Source organism: Dasypus novemcinctus, chromosome 13 (assembly GCF_030445035.2).
Source record: "Dasypus novemcinctus isolate mDasNov1 chromosome 13, mDasNov1.1.hap2, whole genome shotgun sequence".
Classification (NCBI taxonomy): Eukaryota; Metazoa; Chordata; class Mammalia; order Cingulata; family Dasypodidae; genus Dasypus; species Dasypus novemcinctus.
The window spans coordinates 72,453,484-72,475,937 of record NC_080685.1 but is presented as its reverse complement, the minus strand read 5'-3'; the positions used below and the strand labels follow the sequence as shown (position 1 = coordinate 72,475,937).

At 36.0% G+C, this 22,454-nt stretch overlaps 1 protein-coding gene across 3 annotated transcripts in view; it reads left to right on the top strand.

Annotated features, from left to right (window-relative positions):
- The window catches only part of BRINP3 (BMP/retinoic acid inducible neural specific 3), a 534,695-nt gene that overhangs the window by 194,674 nt on the left and 317,567 nt on the right, over window positions 1–22,454 (top strand). The window lies entirely within an intron of this gene.

Below are 22,454 nucleotides of genomic sequence, written 5' to 3'. Positions count from 1 at the left end.
TATTTTCATAACTGTTCTCATGAGTTTTAATAGCAAAGGTAAACTATCTTCATAGTTAAACGTGTCTCCTTTTATTTCAATATTTTAAATACCTCGTGTATGTTTGAAAATATTTGTTCACTATTGCTTAAACTTTTCAAATGTGTTGACATAGAATTCTTGTGATGACTTCATACTATTTTAATGGTAAAAACATCTCTTATAGTCTTTTCAATCCTCAGTATTTTTATCTGTATTTTTTAATTTTGATCTTTCCTACCAGTTAATCACTTTTACTTCTAATGAACCAACTTTTTGTCCTTGATTTCCCTATTGTATTTTTTCCATTTTATTACTTTATCCTCTATTTTTGTCATCTTTTTTTTCTTGTTTTTATTCTGTTGTTCTTTTCTTACTTCTATTACAAATGCATAGACAACAGATCCTCAGTCTTTACTATAAGCATTTAAGATTCTAAAGTTCATGCTAAAACTACTTTAGCTGTATCCCAGAATGGTTAATATATAACATTTTCATTACCTTTCAGTCTAAATATTTTCATTATTTTCACTAGTTCCATGTAATTTTAGAAGTATGGTTCTAAATTTTTAGTATATGGGAAAAATACTTACTGAAAATTTAGAAACACTATTATTTGTGTGTTAGTTTTTAATTTCTATCTTAATTGCACTGTGGTCTAAGAAATATACATAATGCCAATATGGAAAATATTTTAAGTCTTACTTTGTGACTTAGTAAGGTGCCAGTTTTTATAAATGTTCTGTATGCTTGTAATCATTATTTATTTTCTATTTCTTGCATATAGTTTTCTATATAATAATTAATTGAGCTTTAACTTTACTGATTTTTGCCTAGCTACCATGTGCTGAGAGTGATGTCTTAAAATTTCTCACTATAATTGTGAATTATTGTTTCCGAATTTCTGTCTAATTTGGCTTTATATATGCTGTGTTATATTGTTTGTTACATGCAAATTTAGAATGGAATATTTTAATATTATATATTAACCCTCTTGATCTATAGTAAGATTTTTGTCTTAGAATCTGTTATATCTGAAATGAATATATAAGAACTAGCTTTATTTTAGTTTGTGTTTGCCTGTTATATCTCTTTCCATAATTTTAACCATTTTTAACTTTATGGTTTTTATCTGTCAGCTTTAATCAACATATAGATGCATTTTATAGGTGAATTTTTAAATTGCATTCTGCCAAATTTTTAGTAGTTCATTGTTGTATTCAGTGAATGTGCATTTATTTTATTGTCTGACAAATTTAAAATTTATGTAGCTTTCTTACTGGTGCTTTTGATTTTGCAATGTTTCTTCATTGTTTTTATCTCCTTTCTTGCCTTGCTTTTGAATTTTTTATTTTGTTTATTTAATCTATTTGTTTATAAATTATAATCTTATACTTTAGTTACAACCTTAATTTTTTACATATACTCATGTACTACATACTAACATCAATAATTTTCTTCTGAAAAGTACAAGAACCTTAGAGTCCATTAACTCCATTTTCTCCCTGCTTGAATTACAGGCTATTGTTGATGGAAATTTTAGTTCTGTTTCATTGTTTAATAATGCAAAATTTATACAATCAATATTCCTTTAAATGTAAGCATAGTTCTGACATTCATGAGTTATTGTTTTATCCAGTACCAAAGTTCAAGAATTGCAATTGTTTTTGTATCTTCTTAGAAACTGTGTTATTTCAAGTTTATTCTTAAACAGAGTGCAGGCCTTTGAAGCAATAGTTTTATGTGCATGTGTATGGGAAGAATGTGAAGTTTCCGATTTCCTTCCCACCTTAGATATGCTCTGCATTTTATCTCCTTTTTCCAAATTTCTACTTGGTCATAAAATCTGAAGTTCAAGTTCATCTGGGTTAGGCAAATGCCATCAGAGAAAGTCTGCTTCAGTGTTTAGTCTACATTTATAGGTTATAACTTCCCCTGATTTCTCCTTGGGAAGAATACTAATTTTCTTGCCAGTTCATCAATATAATTTAAAAGATTTATTTTAATCCAGTATATTTAATTATTTTCGTAGTAGACACCAATCACCATTCTGCTATTAATGAAAGCTATGTTCATTATTTTAAATTGTCTCTTTGTTACTCTTTCAAAGCATAGATCTAAGGAAAAGGATAAAAGGAAGCTATTTCATTTTTAAGTAAAGGGGACAAAGGAAGCTATTTCTAAAGAGAAAAACAGAATTTCTTTCTAGGGATGTTTAGTGATTAGCATTATTGATGAGTACAATCTATACTTTGAAATAAAATTTAATTACATAAAAGAAAAATGAGACTGAATTTCTGGAGTAAATATCACCACGATGCAATAAAAACTAGTTTGAATGAAAATATAACATTTCTTTCTAGCCAAAAACATTTATTAAGTAAATCTATATAGAAGGCAGTTGTATACACAGGGAAATAAGAGCATAAAATATTAACTTTGGAGCAGCCCAAATGTCTCTTCCTTCATTTTAGTTATTATTCTCATTTTTAGGGACCATTTAAATGTATGTTTAATAGGAAACTCAGCTGATCACACTACATTTAAGTTTTTTAAAAAACTAAAAATGTTTTATCACAAATTCTAAGTTATAATTTTAATTCATGTTTTTAACTATCACTGTTTTGACTTTAGCAATGTCATCAATTTGGTAATGTACTTAGTTTTCAAATTTGTATATTGAGAAGATGCACTATACAAAATAGATTATTTTACACTCAGTTAAGCTTCAGGAACCTAAATACTTTCCATTTTCATGGAAATGATTTATTGTTTAAAAAAATTTCATTTAGTTGTAATTTGTACTGTTAAGGCAATAAAATAAGAACAAAGATAAAGGTTGAGATGACATTAATTTATAACAGTATATTTATTTTAAAGATACTAAAATTATTTTATGCATTTTATGCATGTGAATTACCCCATCTACCTTTGAAATGTAAACATTTATGTAACCATTCACCCTACCTTGTCTCTTTAATCTCATTCTTGTGTTTAACTGAAACTGTTGGACAATGAATCTTGATACCATCTTTGCTAAGGTAGGTGAGCTCTAGCAAGCGGATAAGAAAACTGATCTATCCAGCTACACCGCAGAGAAGTTTTTTATGTTAAAATCTTGCTTCTTAGGGCAACTAGGTGAAGGCCATAGTAATTTTCCCTAAATTGTACCCCTTCTCCAATCTAAGCTTTGACCTAAATTCAACAATGTATTTTATGCCCTTGATAGAATATTCATGTGCCTTTTCTTCTATTATTGATCTTTAGCATTATAGAATAAGATTTCATCATAGTAGATATAAGTATGTAGATTGCATACACTATAAAACTACAACACAATTTTTACACAGTTTAATGACTAGTTTGAGAATTAACATAAAAATTCTTCCCTTTGTTTAATGGTTTTATGGTTATCTGGAGTTATTATTCTGTGTTAAAAAGGAAAAGGGCCTTAAAGATTATTTAATCAAAACCTATCATGCCATGCAAAGAATTTGAATCAACTTTCATAAGTCTCAAAATCAATGAAAGGCAGAACCTACATGTCTCCTTCTGATAAAATGAAAGTTTTTGTTTTTGTTTGGTTTGCTTTTTGAACTTACGGAAATAAAAAGTCAGTGGGAAAAATTAATAATGTTTTTTACTAGGTCATATTATAAATTAACAATTAAATCATATATTTTCATTCCCCCTCAAACTCTACATTTCTATCACTCCCACTTTTGAATACACTTATCTCACAACCAAAATGTTTCAGCGGTTTCCAAAATGGTTTATTTATGTTTAGATTCTCCGTTCCTGTCGCATTGTCACTGTGATAACCTTCTGTGGCACCTCTATGATCATGACATCTTATCACATCACACTCCTGACCAGGTACCATCAACACCTGCTGTGCTCTTCTACTGAATGAAATTCACAGCCCTCAGCAGACATGTAAGACCGTCGATATCTACAGCCTTGTCCCCTGTTCATGCCACACACACAATACACACACCCTATCATCCAGCCTGAGTGTGCTGAGTTTTTCGTCAAAGATACTCCTATCTTTCCACCTTTCCGTATTTCATTATTTGCATCATTCCACTGATTAGAATTCCTCCTTCCTTCTCCCCTCTCCCCCCAATATCTGCATGATAAAATAGACCAGCCCTTTAAGACAGAGCACAAATGTCCCTTTAAGGCTGTGTTAGAAAAATCTAAGAGCAGAAATCATATTTTGTGTGTTTCTTTGATCCACATAGTTCCCTTGATACTGACAAGTAGTAGGAACTCCTCAGACATGTGTGAAGAGCAGGAATGAATCTTAATTATGGCAGTTTAGAAAACTTTTCTCATTGATATCTATTGAAAAATTGATGTTAATTAAGTCTCTACATAAATAGAGATTTTTAAATTTTGAGATATTTAAGTATGCAAATTTCTCTCTGATACTAACATAAATTTAAAGCAAGAAATCTGAAAACACACATATTTGAACTCTTTAGTCTAAATGTTTAATTTTACAACATAGAAAATTAAGAATCTAAGTGATAGAATGATTTATTCAAGGTCAATAAATAAGTTAGTGGCAGAAATAAATGAGAATAGAATTTTCCCTCTGCCCAGGTTTCCATTTTTAAAACTTTTTAAAAATTAGTTTATTTAATACTCAGCCATACTCCATTAGATGACTACTTACTACTTTTTATATGAATGATAACTTCAGTTGCTAACTTGTAAGAAAAAATATATTTTCTGTTTTTCTGTTGATTGCTCACTTTTTTATTGCATAGCTATTTGCTTTTTAAAATATCTTCAAATACATAGGGGGTGAAGGAAGTTACTTATTGCATCTAAGTTTGTAATTAGAGGAATTGAGTCATCTTCCATTGATGGGGCACATTACAGGCAATTTTCCAATTTGCCAGATTTTCACATATAGCACATAAATAATTGAATAATGAGAACGAGCCAAAACTGGGGTAGTTAATTTTAGTTGGGTGAATTCAGTGCCATCTGGACTTCTGGCTTTGATAACTTTTAATTGACCCATTTCTTTCTGAACAGTCCTAATACCTAATTTACAAAATAGTTACTCAAGCTCAAACCAGAAAGAAGAAGGTACTATTTAGAGTGCTTAATTACAATTTTATTCAAACTTGAATAAATTAAATAAATGACTGGTTTTTGTTGTTAAAAGCTAATTTCTTTTAAGTGTCAATTTAATAATTACATACTGATGAAAGCTTATTTCTTAGTATTTAAATTATAATTCTTATTCTCATTTTTTTATCTTCATTGGCTATTACATTTGTATTTCCTTGTTTCAGCCTTCTGATTAAAAAAAGTTTGTTTTGTTAAAGCATGGTCACCTTCAACCTCATAGCTGCCCCACCCATATCTGAATTATTTCTTTCTCATGAAACATTTTATTCAAATTATCATCAGAAGAGTCATAATTTATGCTTATGTAGTTATCAAAATAGTAATGTCTCTAAAATATTTAAATTTAATTACTCTTTTGGGATCTTCTTGGCATGATCTTGAACAAAATTGAACAAAACATAATTACCATCTGCTACTATATGGTCAAAGTTGGAAAATTAAAATACGTTATCTAATTATTAGAATTATCATTATGTCCTCTACCAGTGTAATATTATGCCTTGGGAACTTTCTTACTGGTATGATACCAATTTATTTTATGTGTTAAAATTTCATATTTCTCTTAGTTTGGTGCGTTAAAAAGCACTAATAAAAGTCTTAACAGTAAGCATATTTTTTTATGAACCTCAGTTATGCTTTCTAGAACAACAGTTCTCAGCAGATTGGTGCTGAATTAATATATTCTGTATTCTTGGAAAATATTTGCATTGCATTTGAAGTTATACATATATACAGTATTAACTATTTAAAAATTATACTTTCTTAGTGAAACCCTTTAATCCTGTGACTCCTGTTTATGTTTCATATTTATGGCTTGAGCAACAATGTAGAGCAAATCTAATCTATGAGAGGCATGGGGAATCTTCTGTTTGTGAGAAGTAAGTCACAAGTAACCTATGGAAACATACATTGAATGAAATATTTTTGAGAGATATTTAGGGAAAAATGGAATAAGTTGAAAAGTTAGCACAAATATATTCATCCTGTGGCACCGAGGGGTGCCTAGTACTCTAGAGTGATAATTTATATAAATCAAAAATTATTATACTGAATAAGTTTTACTAGTGTGGCTGATTGGGAACTTTTTTTAGTTCTCCTTTGTTTTGTTTGTTTGACTTAATTTTATGAACTTTAAAAAAAATTAAAATGTGTTACCTTTTTCTTTATATAATAGAGTGTTTGACAACTTGTACCACAATTTTCTACTATTAAAAAATACGCCTCTTTTTACAGAGGTGTTACCAAAAACATCAGCAATATAGAAATATATAGAAATGTAGATAAATAAATCATAGGTATAAATAAGACGTGTTTTTAAATATAGCTCTATCTATATTACATATGATTATAGACTTTATTAGAAAAATGCTAGGTTTTGCCATCTATTTTTTAACTCGGGAAGTAACATTTTCTCTACAGTAATGTGGATTTCTATATACTCTTAAGAAAACCTTCCCATTAAATTAACACAAATCTGTCCCTCAGATTACTCCAGTTGTACTTCCACTACATTAAATTGCATATGTATTAACAATGAGGTGGTCATTCCACTTCGTTTACTTGCTGTTTTAGTTTGCTAAAGGATGCCAATCCAATATACCAGAAATGGGTTGGCTTTTATAATGGGAATTTATTAGGTTAAAAGCTTACAGTTCTGAGGCTATGAAAATGTGCAAATCAAGGCATCATCGGAGATGCTATATTGCAGCAGGTCAGCTGCTGCCAATCCTGAACTCCTGCCATGTGACCAGCCACAAAGGCAGTTCTGCGGGCCTCTGCCTTCTCCTCCAGGCTCACTGTCTCCCTAAGCTCAGTTGTGTGTGATCAAGCACATGGCAGGGCACAATGCTGTTCTGTTTGTCTCTCCCCTTTCCTCTGACCTCATTGCTAATTCCACTTTAGGCTGCTCTAACTGTGGCTTTTCTCTCTCCTCGTTCCTCTCTGAGCTCCTGGGTTCCTTTTCTCTGTCTCTGCAGCTTTTTTTCTGTATCTGTGGCTTTTTAGCCTCTGTTTATAAAGGACTCCAGTAAGAAGATTAAGGCCTACCCTGGGTCCTGAGATCTAATCAATAGCTCTTATTTGAAGTGATCTGATCAAAAAGGACTATCCACAATTGGTTTCCAGGCACAGGAATGGGGTCACTTTAAGAACAGGATTTCCACAAGTGACTCAAACCAGCCCATGCTCCAATATCTTTTGTAAAATTAAAATTCTCAAATATTTTTATATATGAGGTATACTTTTCTGTTTACTTTCATTCCACAGTTCTTAAGTAAATTGTATAAAATTGATAGAAAAGATTTTAAAATCACTGTTTTTTATAGATACCTGTATGAAAATTTTAGTAACTTCTCTTCACTATTTAATAGAATTTTTAGCCTCTTAGTAGTGTTTTGTATTTAAAATTGCCATTACATTTTCATATATATTATAAAATAAATTAAAGTAATTTTAAACTTGTTTTTAACAGCTTTTGCTTCTTGAAGATGAATTAGACATAGTTTTCCCTATTTTCTTGCTAAGTACAAATAAAAATCCTGGAAATTATATATAAAATAAATAAAAGGGGACTCTGAAAGATTTACAGAAGAAGGTAGACTGACTAGAGACTTTAAAACCCAATGACACATGACAAGTTCTCTCTTCTCTTTTAATATATCTTAGACTTACAGCTAAAGAAGCTGGCAACCTGGAAATGCCAATGGTTATATATGACAAATGTCTCAACAAGAGTCTTCTCTCTCTCGCCAGAGGATCAGGAAAGAGATAGCTCATCATGATAGAAAAGTTTTAGATAATAACCCCTCTATTCCAATCAAACAACACAGGAAAAGCAAACAAACAACAACAACAACAAACTGTGACCCCATTCCTCCCCCCGCCCCCATACCAGTAAAAGCCTGGTAGGAACCTTAGACTTGTATTCTTGCCAGGATGTACTGAGGGGACCTAACCACCAGTCTGGGGTTGTGGCAGGGCAGACCAGCTAAGTAGAAACCTGGATCTTCATCACTGCAGGGCATAACTAAGATGCCCCTTCACAGTGCCTGTGAAGACCATGTGTGGAACCTGAACTTCAATCCATCCAGCAGTAACTGAGTGCCAATTCCTCTCCCCATTTGGGTGGTGTTAGAGGAAACCAGGTGTATAACAAGACTTCCTCAACCACCCAGCAGTAATGAGGCAACTTTCACAATGTCAGTAAGGCCAGGAGGGGAGCAGTAGCATGACTAAGAGTTCTAAAAATACTACTAAAACTACCGTAGCACAACTACTTATCGTAGCCAGGGTGGTATCAGCAGAAGCCTAGTTTGGAGCTGGAACTCTCATATGTGTCCAGCACCAGGAACCCCCTCTTCCCTTTGGGTGTCAACAGAAACTAAGTGGGGAACTGTGTGTATATCATACCTTACAGTAATGTTGTAGCACTCCACACTTCTGCTACCAGAGGAAGTTTAAAATTAAATGAAAATACTTTGACCTAAATAAAAATGGAAATACAAATATCAAAATTTGACACAATTTAGGTACTGCTAAGAGGTCAAATTACAACACTGGATTCACACAATAGAAAAGAAAATCAGTTATAAATAATCTTCACAAAGACCTAAAAAAGAAGAGCAAAATAAATCCAGTACAAACAGAAAAATAGAAATAATAAAGATATTAGGAGAAATTTATGAAATTGATAACAAAATAGATTAAATCAATGAAAAAGAAGGTGTTTTTTGGAAAATATCGATAAAATTGGCACACCTCTAATAAGAAAAATAGAAGAGAAAACACAGATTTCCAATATTGACCAAAGCAGTGTGTATTAGTCAGTCAAAGGGGTGCTGATGCAAAATACAACAAATTGGTTGGTTTTTATAAAGGGTATTTATTTGGGGTAGGAGCTTACAGATACCAGGCCATAAAGTGTTAAGTTACTTCCCTCACCAAAGTCTATTTTCATGTGTGGAGCACGATGGCTGCCATCTTGCTCCACACATGAAAATGTCTACCAGGGTTTAGGCTTCCTGGGTTCCTCTGGGCTCAGCTCCTGTTTTCTCCACAAGGTCAGGTGTAAACTATCAGGTGAATGGCTCTGTTTCTCTCCCTGGGGCTCCAGCTTCAGCCTCAAACTCCAATATCAAAAGCCCTACATTAAAAGACCTCAACTCTGTCCTTGCCATGCCTGTTATCTGTGAGTCCTCATCCACCAAAGGGTGGGGACTCAACATCCTACCAGCACAAGAGGTTTACATAATTACTTAATAAAATAAACCTATGAATCCAGTATAATCTAATATGCCCAGAGGAGAAGATCAGTTTACAAACTTAATCCAATATTTCTTTTTGGAATTCTTCAATAGTATCAAACAGCTACACAGTGAATCTCACTACAAAGCCTGTGGATATCAAAAGGATAATAAAGGAATACCATAAGCAACTCTATACACATACATTTGACAACTTAGATGAACTTGACCAATTTTTCAAAATGCACAAACTACCACAACTCATGTAATATGAAATAGTTAATTTACTAAGTCTGTGACTACTAAAGAAATTGAATTAGTAATTTAAAAACTTGTGATAAAGAAAGATCAGGTTCAAATTACTTCACTGGTGAATTCTACCAAATATTTAAATAAGAATTATCACCAATTATACAAATATCTCCCAGAAAATAGAAAACTTCCAAATTTATTTTACTAGCCTAGTATTGCCGATTCTAAAACCAAGTGAAACAGCACACACACAAAAGAAAATGACAAACCAGCATAGTTAAAAAAAAATCCTTAATATATGAGCACACAGATTTCAGCAAAATATAAAAAGACTAAATGGGGTTTATTCCAGGGTTGCAAGACTAGGTCAATATGTAAAGATCAGTAAATGCAATCTAATGCATTAATAGGCTAAAGAGGAATCATTACATCATCACATCAATTGATGAAGAAAAAGTATTTGGTAAAATTTAACATCCATTTATAATTTTATTGAAAACTAAGAAAGAGAGGGATAGAGGAGAAATTACTCAACTTAATAAGCATGTCAACAAAAAATCTATAACTAATATAGTACATAAAAGGATGACTACTTTCTCCCATAAATAGGGAACAAAACAAGGGTATCTGCTCTCAAGACTGTTGTTCAACATAGACCTGGCAGTTCTATCCAGTGAAATAAGGTAAGAAAAGGAAATAAAAGGCTACAGATTAGAAAAGAAGACATAAAATTGTCTCTATAATCAGATGACACGATTGCTTATGTAGGAAAAGCCAAAGAATCTACAAAAACCTCCTATAACTAATAACTGAGTTCAGGAAGTTCACAAGATACAGGATAAACATGCAAATATAAATTGTATTTCTCTGTACTAGCAATGAACATATGGACACTGAAAATAAAACTACAAGACCATCTTTCTAAAAAATAAGACATTTTTATGTATTGGAGTGAGATTTTTATGTCGAAAACTATAAAATAATGATGAAAGAAATCAAAGCATGTGCAACCCATATATTCAATAAAGAACTATTATCTAGAATATTTAAAGAACTCTCAAAACTCATCAGGTAAAAAATAAATCCAAATAGAAAATGCAAAAAAGACATAACCAGATATTTCAGCAGAGAAGATATACAAATGGCAAATAAGCACATGAAAAAATGAATAATACCATTATCCATTGAAGATGCAAATTAAAATCAGTCACAATTAGATATCACTACATACCTATTAGAATGACTACAAGTAAAAAGTACCAACACACCAAATACTTGCAAGAATGCAGAGAAACTGGATCACTCATTCTATGAGTGATCATTCTATGAGTGAGACGGTCTATGTATCATTACATAGAAATGTAAAACGATACAGCCATTCTGAGAAGATTTTGTCAGTTTCTTAAAAAAATAAAAATAAAAAACTAAATATGTAACCACCATATGGGCATTATCCCAGAGAAATAGTCATATGATCTCCCCAAAACCTATGCAAAAATATTCACAGCAACTTTATTTCTAACAGTCAAAAGTTGGAAAGAACCCAGCTATCCTTCAACAGGTGAATGGTTCATTCATACCATAGAATATTACTCAAGAATAAAACATTAATAAAATATAAATACATGCAACTGCTTGGATGAATCTCCAGGGAATTATTGGAAGGAATCCAGTCCCCATAGATTATATACTATATGATTCCATTTAGTTAACATTGTTGAAATAATACTATTATAAAAATGAAAAATAGGTTGGTGGTTGTTGGGAATTATGTTGGGGGAGTCAGAAGGGAAGTGGATATGGCATAAAAAGACATCATTAAGGATCCTCATGGTGATGGGAATGTTCTGTATTTTGACTGTGCCAATGCCAATATCTTGGTTGTGATGCTATACTATCACAATAGTACTGTAAAATGTCACTGTTCTAGTTTGTTAATCTGCTCAAAGCAGACACCATAAAATGGGTTGGCTTTTAGTATTGGGAATGCATTATCTTACAAGCTAACAGTTATGAGCCCTTGAACATGTCCAAATCAAGTTGTTATCAAGATGATACCTTCTTCCTGAAGACTGGGCTGCCTGTGATTCTGGACAAACGGCACAGAAGCATTTTCTAGTCTCTTCCTTCTCTTCCATGGCTTTCAGTTTTTGCTTCCACGGCTTTCTTCCAATGTGAATTTGCTTCTCCTACAAAGGACTCCAGTAAGAGGATTAAGACCTACCCTAAATGAGGTGGGTCACATCTTAAGATCTTATTCACCAAAAGATCTTCCTTATCATGGGCCCACACCCACAGGAATGGATTAATTTTAAAACATACTTTTCTGGAGCCCATACAACTTCAAACCATCATAGTTACTAATGGGAAAACTGACTAAAGAGTACATGGGCTCTCCCTGTATTATTTTTTACAACTGGATATAAATGTAACTGTTTAAGTTTGTCAAAAGGCTTCCAATGCAAAGTTCCAGAAATGGGTTGGTTTATAAAATGGAAATTTTATTTAGGGTAAAACTTGCTGTTTCCATGCCATGAAATGTCCAAATAAAGGTATCATCAGAGATGCCTTCTCACCAAAGACTGCTGCCACATGGTGAAGCAAAATGACTACTAATTCCTGCAGAGGTCTCTGCCTTTCCCTCTAGAATCTACCATCTCCTAGAGCTCAGCTGTGGGCAACCAGACAAAAGGCTTTTCTCTTACTGGGCTTTCTCTCTCAGTCTTAGTTGCTCTGCTTTCTTCCCAAGACGAGCTGTGAGCCATAAAGCATATAGCAGGGCTCATATCCTCTTGAGCTACTCCGTGGGCCCAGTGTCTTGGGACCTTTGTGGTTAAGTGATCCTCTAGTCTTCTCTCACATGGCAAGATCAAAACTGGTGGTGCTTCCTTTTCCTCTATCTCTGTCTCTGTCTTTGTCTCTCCACTTATATCAGACCCAGCAAGAGGGCAGAGTTACTCAACCAATTTGAATGTAGTCCAGTCAAAAGGATCTCATACCCACAGGAATGGATTAGTTAAAAAACATATTTCTTCTTTTTTGGACTCATGAAGAAACTTCAAACTGTCACAGTACCATTACCTCAAAAATAAAAGGCTCATTAAAAGTACTACAGCATTCAACTTAAGTATTGCTCTTAGAATCAATCAATGAATTCATTTGAGGAGCACTTATTGAATGCCTGATTTATACCACTTTCTTACAATTATTTTAAAATATAAAGACACAATTCATAAATTTTTTTGACCATAGGTTTACCTAGAACACTCTGATCAAAACAAACAAGGCCTGTGAAGCTGCACTGATAAGGATCATTGCCTTTCTGTTGCTAAGTTATCTGCTCTTACTGTGTGCATGGACAATATTTAGTACCAGTTCTGGAAAATGATAAATAATAAATACCTAATTAATGAATTAACCCATTATAAAATCAAAGAGTGCACCATCTGCTAGGTTTCAATTTTTCCCAGAGTCATTGATGTAAAGGAGAGGATGCAATCACAGATGCCCAAGCAAGATTTAAGGACTTATAGGCTAGATCTCTGAGAAGGAAGCAACTTCTGGAGCTGAAGGGGCTGCCTGTTTCAAAACCACCAACCATGCTAAATAGACTTCGAAAACTATCTTGGTTTATAGAGCTACTATAATAAATTACCATGAACTGGATGACTTAAAACAATAGAAATTTATTGTCTCACATTTCTGGAGGCTACAGGCCAAAATCAAGGTGCCTGAAGGGCCAAGCTCTCTTTGAGGCCTGTAGGAAAGAATCTGTTTCATGCCTCTCTCCTGGTTTCTGACAGTGGCTGGCAATCCTTGGTGTTTCTTGATTTATGGCATAACTCAATTTCCGTCTCCACGGACACATGGCTGACTTCTCTCTCCACATCTGTTTCTCCTCCTCCCTTCCTATAATGTGAAAAAATCATTTTGGATAAACCGGCCCACACTACTCCAGTATGACCTCACTTTTTCCATTTACAGTAGTCCTATTTCCAAATAAGGTCATGTAAACAGGTCCTTGGGGGTTCTTATTTAAACATATCCTCTTGGGGGACATGACTCACCCATAACAGTAACTGAGTTTTTCTTCTGCAAGAGGGCAAGAGTCTGTATATTCAAGGATTAAATTGTGATAAATCAATTGAAAATTTGTGTTCCATGTCTGTTGGTGTTTTTCCCTCTCTTCCTTCCCCAAACTTTGCATGTGTAAATATAGCACTTGACTTTATTATATTTCACACATATGTCATATGGTAATTTATATCCTAAAGTTGTGTGAGAAAATAATAGAGATAAATAAAGAGAAGTACTTAGGACATGTATCACATAGGTAATTGCTTAATAAATGTCAGGTATTATTGATGCTATGTTTCATCACAGTTATCACTATTGGGCCAAGCACAGTTTCCATGAATATAAATTGAAAATTTAATTCTAACTACATATTGAAATATTGTTAATATATCAGTTAATTATACCTGGTAGCATGAAATTTGCCTGTGGTAGTTATTTTGTAGACACTCTTTATTAATAATTTATTCCTTACAGATTTGCATTGTCTTATAATAATTGTGTGCCAGCAAAGTATTAACTATTTCTGAAGAAAACACAGACTGATGGTAGTGGCATGGCATTCAGTGGAAGTCAAATACTATCAGTTCCTTGTAGCCATTTTCATTTGTTTCTCTCAATCCTCTAATTTTCTGGGGTGATTTAGAAAGCTACCTTTGTGTTCTCCTTTCAAAATTATATAGATAATGTCCTTTTCTTTTTCCTTTTGTTCCCTCTTTTTTCCCCTATGGAGTTATTTGTATTCTTCAAATTGACCTCCCACCCTCCCCCAAATCTTCCCTCCATTTAGGGAAATTTTCTTTAGGTACTTTCTTGATTATTGTTTCAAATGTTTGTTCCCATTTTATCTTGTCACATAGAGTGACTATCCATAATTTTTCCAGGTTTGTTTGTGTTTTAAGTTTCTTAATGTGCTTTCTTTCGATATCAAGAGAGAAGTAATGATATGTCTCCCAAGATGTTTTTAGTAATTCTTAAATTTACATTTGTCCAGTCTTGCACCATTATCACATACAATGCTTTTATTATGTCCTTTCTTCTCTTTTAAACCATTATCTTATATGTCTAGCTTTGCCTCTTTGTGTTTCTGGGATATTTTGGTCTTTGTTCTTTTAGATATCCCTCCCTTCTCCCTTAACTGCTATTCTTCTTAGATATGTTTGCATATTAATTAGGTAGCTGATCTTGTTATTTTTCTTGTGATAAATCTTTACTTTTTCTAAAAGTTTTCCATAATTTGCACAGATGTTCACAAATGTAAGTGTTCTGTACTGCTAAGTATTCTGGAACCTACTTCTTAAATAGGGAAACATAACAATGTTGGGTTTTTTTCAGGTTCGGTAGATAATATTTATTTTTTATTTTATATATGTGTCTATTTTTTATTACAATCAGTTTCAGTAAATTTATCAGCTAGAATATCCGTTGCAGAAACCATGCTGTTTTTCTTACTTTGGGATATTTTCCTTTGTGTTCAGTGATGTTAGCCTTTTATTATGCATCTAAATTATAGGTCTTTAACCTCTAGAGAATCCTTTTAATACACTATTGTAATATTGGCAAACTTCAGCTTCATAATGGTTTGATATAACAGATTTTCCCACCAGCTTTCAGTGTCATCCTTGAGTTCCTTCAACACGGTTGGGCAATCCCATCTAAATATCTGTTTATTTTCTCACCATCTGCATTTCTCCCTCTTTGAAACTTTTATCCTCTGCAACCTTTGCCTGGAGTTTAGACTATCCTAAAAATATATATAAAAGCAATTAACCAAATAAACCTTTTTAAGCTTTCAGTTCCTACAATTCTACCATTTTCTTCCAAGAAATGTGAATCAGTCTCAAAGGTCCTTTAGCTCCTCCCACCAAGCACAAACTTACATTCTTTGTTTTGGGGAATTAGTGAAAATAAGAAAGGGTTTATCTATAGTCTGTGTTTATGGTTCTACTTGATATATATTAACATTCTTACATTTCTCCTCCTCTGACTGCTCAACTAAACCCAACCACCTCCTCCTCTTTCTCTTTCTCTCTTATCACACCCTCTCCACACTCCCCCCACCCTGCATAATGTGGGCTATGGGTGGAAGGCTCTTTGTCTCTTCAGAAATAACTAAGCTGTTTAACTTGTGAGTGTGGAACAGTAAGAGGCTGCAGTCCTGCCCTTAGGAACAGTGGCAGCGGCTCCAGTCCCAGGAAATGTTTAACAATGCAAGGGCTATAAACTTTAAGTATTTAGGGGAAATGCAAAAAGTAAATATGCTAAAAGCTTATCTAGAATGTCTGGAGTCCATGCTAAAAGCTTACCTAAGATGTGGAAGAAATATATGCTAATTGAAGCCTATTGAGAACTGAAACAAAGGAACCATTTAGCCTTTCCTCTCTGTATAAAAAACGTTTGAAAATCTTGTTCGGGGCTCGGGATTCAAACAGAAAGCTCCCGAGTCCCGCTGGCCATCAATAAACCATTTTTCCTTCTCAAAATCATTCCTGAGTCCTGGCCTCTCTATACTCAAATAATTAAAGTTCTCTTAAATTCCACAACATGCATACACATAATCACAGGCACAAATTTCCAAACACTACCATTAAAGCCCATCTTCTTTTTATCAAAGGTGTCGCTATTCTATAAAGAAGTTAAAGGCACTGGTTTTTAAACTCTTGTGAGGTATGCAACTATGGAGACATTATATAATTTTACAAAAGTTTTCTCATTTATTAAAAGGAGATGAAAAGAGAACTACATATAATCACAGTATAATAGTTTAAACCTTAGAGACAAATACTTTTAATAAGTCTAATTAAAATATCATTTCCAATTCCATGTTGAAATAAATTTTATTTGACAATCAAAATTAATTATCATTAATACGAAATTTTTGAGTTTTGCCTGTCAAATTTTAAACTTCTTTCTGTTGCAGGTGATAATAATAAATTTGAAAGTCTTTAGGAGAAAACTAGTCAAAATATACATTATATTGTAGTAGCAGAGAACTCAGATGTACACAGTATCGAAGGCAAGGACACAAGAACTCTAAGAACGAATATGGCTTATTTCAATTGGTTGGACTCTGTGGACTCCTATCCTAATAAAAACCAAGCCCTGAATAGAATTTTTAGGTCCCTTTTATACACAAGAAATAAGAGTGGGGAGACAAATGGTGCTTGTATGCAAAAAGACTTTTGTTAGTTTCTTCAAGTGTTTTATCTGACTATTAGATAGGTTATTTCCTCCAGGTAAACTCAATTTAACACATATTCCCCACATTCCAAGTCAGCTTTTAGCACAAACCCCCCAATTCCAGATAGGCTTGACACATTTGGCTTACATCCTCCCTGAATATCCAAAGCCTATAGAGTTTATACTTCTCAATTGGCTTTCTAGGCATATTTGGATATAAAATAAGTTTGGATTTACGTACAGGCTATATTATTTCCCCCTTTGATGCCTGCTTAAGGTTATTAAGCCTTGGCATCACTATTGTCAGAGACTCTCTGGAATGTATGGTATGTATATAGAGCCACGAGATGGGCAGCTGTCTGCCTTTTACTATACCATTTATTAGGGTGCACATTCTGTTTACAATGAAAGGGAGGAGGCAAGGAAGTACGGTGCATCCTCCCATGAGGAAGGCAATTATTCCCAGTAGAAGCTTGAAATTGTTTACTATTGACTGCCAGCTTCCTAGGGGATTCTTAAATTCCAACCATTCCAGGTTTGCACAGAACATGAGCAATTTTTACCATTTTGCTTGTCATTTCATCAATAACTTTTCCAGTGCTCTCTAACTCAAGGCAGTAGTTAGAGAGATTGAATTTTCCTCAAACTGCCCCTTCAGCTGCCAGGAGATAGTCTAGGGTGAGGTGGTTTTGAAAGATGGTGTTCCTGAATTTAGTTTGCTGTTGGGCTAGTAAGTTTAGTGCATGGGCAGTTTCATTAGTTATTATCTCCAGCACAGCTTGTAGGTGGATGATTTGGTTTAGCATATAGATAGGGGTTTGATAACCTCACATGCCATCCTCTGCCCAAGTTACTGGCCCATAGTACTGGATTATATGCTCAGGGGGCCATTCTTCACCTCCCAGGTAATGACAGCACTTTCTTCTCTTATACTTTGATATACTGACTGACTTAGCTCTTTTCCTTCTGTTAAGGGAATGAGGAAGAAGGAGGGTTTATTTGTACCAAGCAAACAAGTACCACAACAGTTTTGGAGAAGTTCTTGGAATGCAACTTTTCCACAAATCCAGTACAGACCATTTGGGGCAGTAAAATGGCCTTTTGCAGTGGAATTCCATACTGTGATTAATTTGGGGACAGTACGGTTTATGAGAATGAGGTCAGATTCATTCCATGTCCCCCAAGGTTCTGTTGTATTGTGGTATAATTTTGGAATTTCGCCCTTGTACATGTTAGGTTTCCAACAGATATAGAGAAGTTTAGGCAGGCCCTCGATGCACAATATTTTCTATGACAGAAGCTTGCAAGGGCCACATACTATCTCAGGGGACAGCCAGGAGGCCAGTTTCATTATATGGTTGGCTGTAATTGAGTTCTCTAGTTTCTCAGGGCCATTGGTCTCCCATATTAGTACCTCCACATACACAGCATGAGAAGACATTTAAGGCTGGCACTACTACTTCAGCTAGGTTTATGAAGAGGTTTTTTTGCTGCTTGTGGATTGGAAAAGGGCTTTTCCATTTTTTCATAGAAGGCATGGAACACAGTGGGCTTTACTTGTCAGTGGGTATTCCCAATACCCAACCCAGATATAGGCTCCTGGGTCTATTCCTCTATTATCAATGCTGAGGCCCATTTGTACTTCCTGAGTTTGCCAGGATTCAGGTTTAAGGATGGTGAGGTTTAAGGGGTTACAATGACCATGTGGACAATTAGCCAGGGCCATTCCTTTGGTGAGGATAGCTGTTTGTTTAGCTTTGTTTGTGTTCCAAATGGCCCAGGTGACACAGGACCAATAGCGGCAGTAGTATGCACCTATGTATTTGCACCAGAAGTCCCTCCCCCCCCCCCCCCCCCCGCCTTGGGCTGCACTTTTCATTTCTTGAGCACACATATATTTATTGTTATGAGTATATTTCTGCTCCCAGGTGAACCTTCCACAATTGGTGTTCCATGGTATCCTGGAGTCTATAACTTGATATGCATCAAATAGGAGGGAAACTCGCTGGTTCTGGCTAGTGACTGGGGTAGAGCTAAGTAGCTCCGCATTTTGATTAAGCACCCTTATTTCCCATTTACAGGAGATTGTTAGGGGTCTAGGGTCATAGTAGGTTATTTGGCCAGATGCATTACAGACCCTACAGTAGACTCCCTGAACCTGGCAGGTGGTTATCTGGCCATTGCAGGTGTAATGGATATGATATATTAATGTGGTATTGACATGGGCCCCTATTCGTACCTTTTGGATACATGGCTCACACTCTGTGGTGCCAACCTGGGACCAGGGGAGGGTCAGGGCTAGAAGTAGGGAAAATAACCGAAGGGGCAATATAACAGAGATTAAACCAGATTCCTATTCTTTAACTGTTGTAGACCTATCAGCTTCTGGGATGTGATTGGAGCAGAGCTCGGTGTTCCATCCTCAACCTTCGGCCATGCGTGAACCAGTCAGCTTCTGGAGTGTGACTGGAGCAGGGCTTGTTGTTCCATCCTCAATCTTCAGCCATGCATGGACCGGTCAGCTTCTGGGGTGTGACTGGAGCAGGGCCTGGTGTTTTGTTCTTTTGCAAGATGAGTTTGGTTGAGTTGTGGGTATCTGGAATACAGGTCCAGGACTCTGGGGCAGCTTTCTTGATCCGGCTATGATGTGTCCATGGGGTGATTTCCGCTACTTTGACTGCACTAGGGGTGGATAAAATGACAAGATAGGATCCTCACCATCAAGGGGTTAGTGGAGCTGACTTCCAGTCTTTGACCCAGACTGCATCGCCTGGCTTGTACAGGTGTATGGAGCTGCTCAAGCTAATGGGGGCCCTTTCTTGGACCCAGTGATGCAGGTTTTGTAGGGTTTTTCCTAAGGTGATCATTTGCTGAGCTACTGATAATTTTCCTCTTTCTCTGAGGTCCCATATTTCTGATTAAGGCGGGGGGGGGGGGGCATCTCCCAAAGAGGATTTCATAAGGGGTTAGGCTTAGCTTTCGGCTTAGGCTGGCCCAAACTTGGAGGAGAGCACTTGGAAGTACGTGCACCCATGTTAGCCCAGTTTCTTGGGAAATCTTGGCAATATAAGTCTTTATTGTACTTATTGTTCATTCGCTCTACTTTCTCTGAGCTTTGAGCATGGTAAGCGGTTTGCAGTCTCCATTGGATGCGCAGTGTCTTTGCAATCTTTTGAGTGAATTCAGAGATGAAAGCGGGTCCATTGTCAGAGTCAATCAAGAGGGGTAGCCCATATTGAGGAGTGATTTCCCTGAGAAGAACTTTGACTACTTCTTCAACTTTCTCTGTTTGAGTGGGAAAGGCTTCCACTCAGGTGGAAAAGATGCAAACAAGGACTAGGAGATATTTATAGTTTCCAGATCGTGACATTTCAGTGAAATCAACTACTAGATCTTCAAGAGGCGTACTGCCAATTCTCTGGAATCCTGGAGCTCCCGTGGGCCCTTGGCAAGGGTTATTTTTTGCACATGAAATGCACTGCTGGCAAACGGCATAGTGATAGTGGCTAAATTTAGGATGTAGAAGAATCTTTCTAACACTTCCTTAAGATGGGTTTAGTTGTACAACTATTCTGTGATTGGGTAATGTCCACCATCCATTTTCTCCTTGTGTCCCGCCTTCAGAGAATATCCACTCTCTCTCAGCTTGAGTATATTGCATCTCTGGGTGGTTCAGAGGCTGTGGGACAAGAGCAGGCAGTGTACACTGGAGTTTCTGATAATTAAGACATTGAGAAATGAGAGCAACAGCCAGGTTTTTCAGATAGGGATCCTTCCCATGCCACTCTCTTTGCTTCAGTGTATGCCCTCTGATTTCCCTGGGCGATGAGGCTTTGACTTGCCTGTTGTCCTTTGCAGTGCTTTACAGACACTTTGATAGGTTCCCAAACTGCTTCTAGTAGTTCCAGAATGTGTGCCATATTTAATGCTCTTTCCTCCTAAGTCAATGAGTCCTTTTTGTTTGTATAAGTCTCCATGCACATGCAGGGTAAGGAAGGCATATTTGGAGTCTGCATAGATGTTAACTTTGGCTCCAACCACAAGTTGCAGGGCTTTGGTGAGGGCAATGAGTTTGGCTTTCTGTGCTGATGTGTTATATGGGAGGGACTGGGCCTCTACTGTGGTCTCAATGTAACATAGTAACATAGTACTATGTTACTACAATGTATACTGCTCTCCGATTGCTGCCCTGCATAAAGCTACTCCCATCTGTGAGGAACTCCATGTCAGGATTTACCAGTGGCTGGTCATGAAGATCTGGTGGACTGGAATATACTTCTTGCAATGTTTCTAGGCAGTTATGAGCTGGAACCCTTGGCTCCATGGGAAGCAGGGTGGTGGAATTTAGGGTTTTTACAAGTTCCATTTGGACAGATGGATTTCCACATAATAGCATTTGATATTTAACCAGGCAGCTGTCAGTAAGCCAATGTGTTCCTTTGCCTTCTAAGATTGTGATTACTGCATGCAGAACCCAGACAATTATAGGCTGCCCAAGAGTTAATTTTATAGCTTCGAGTGTAGGCATGGCTGTAGCTGCTACAGTTTGCAAACATGAGGGCCATCCCTGGGCTACAGTGTCCAGTTGCTTGGATAGACATGCTACAGGTCTTTGCCAGGAACCGAGGTATTGCATGACTACTCCTACCGTGATGCTTTGGCGGTTATGAACATAGAGGTAGAACGGCTTACTGATATCTGGAAGTCTGAGGCTCGGTGCTTCCATTAGAGCTCGTTTGAGAGCAGTGAAAGCATTTTTCTGTGGGCTTTCCCAGAGCAGGGGATCATGATCTCCCCTCTTTGTGGCTTCAAATAAAGGGCGTGCGAGAACCCCAAAATTGGGGATCCAATTGCACCAGAATCCAGCCACTCTAAGGAACTCTCACAGCTTCTGGCAGGTATTGGGCTCAGGGAGACTACAGATTGCTTTCTTTCTTTCAAGTCCCAGTTCACAGCGCCCCTGTGTTATTTTATAACCTAGATATTTGACCTGAGGTAGGCAGATTTGGGCCTTTTTCTTAGACACCAGATAGCCTTTTTACTGTAGAAGCTTTAAAAGGGTATGGGGGAAGCAGACTTGGCCCAATGGATAGGGCATCTTTCTACCACATAGGAGGTCTGCGGTTCAAACCGTAGGCCTCCTTGACCCGTGTGGAGCTGGCCCATGTGCAGTGCTGATGCACACAAGGAGTGCTGTGTCACACAGGGGTGTCCCCTATGTAGGGGAGCATCAGCTCAAGGAGTGCACCCCGTGAGGAGAGCTGCTCAGCGTGAAAGAAAGCACAGCCTGCCCAGAAGTGATGCTGCATACACAGAGAGCTGACACAACAAGATGATACAACAAAAAGAAACAAAGATTCCCAGTGCTGCTGATAAGGATAGAAGCGGTCACAGAAGAACACAGTGAATGGACACAGAGAGCAGACAATTGGGGAGAGGAGGGGAGAGAAATAAATAAATAAATCTTTAAAAAAAAAAGGTCATGAGATCCATCAGCACAGTCATGGTAATTGGGACTTCCAAGGATGAGGTCATCTACAT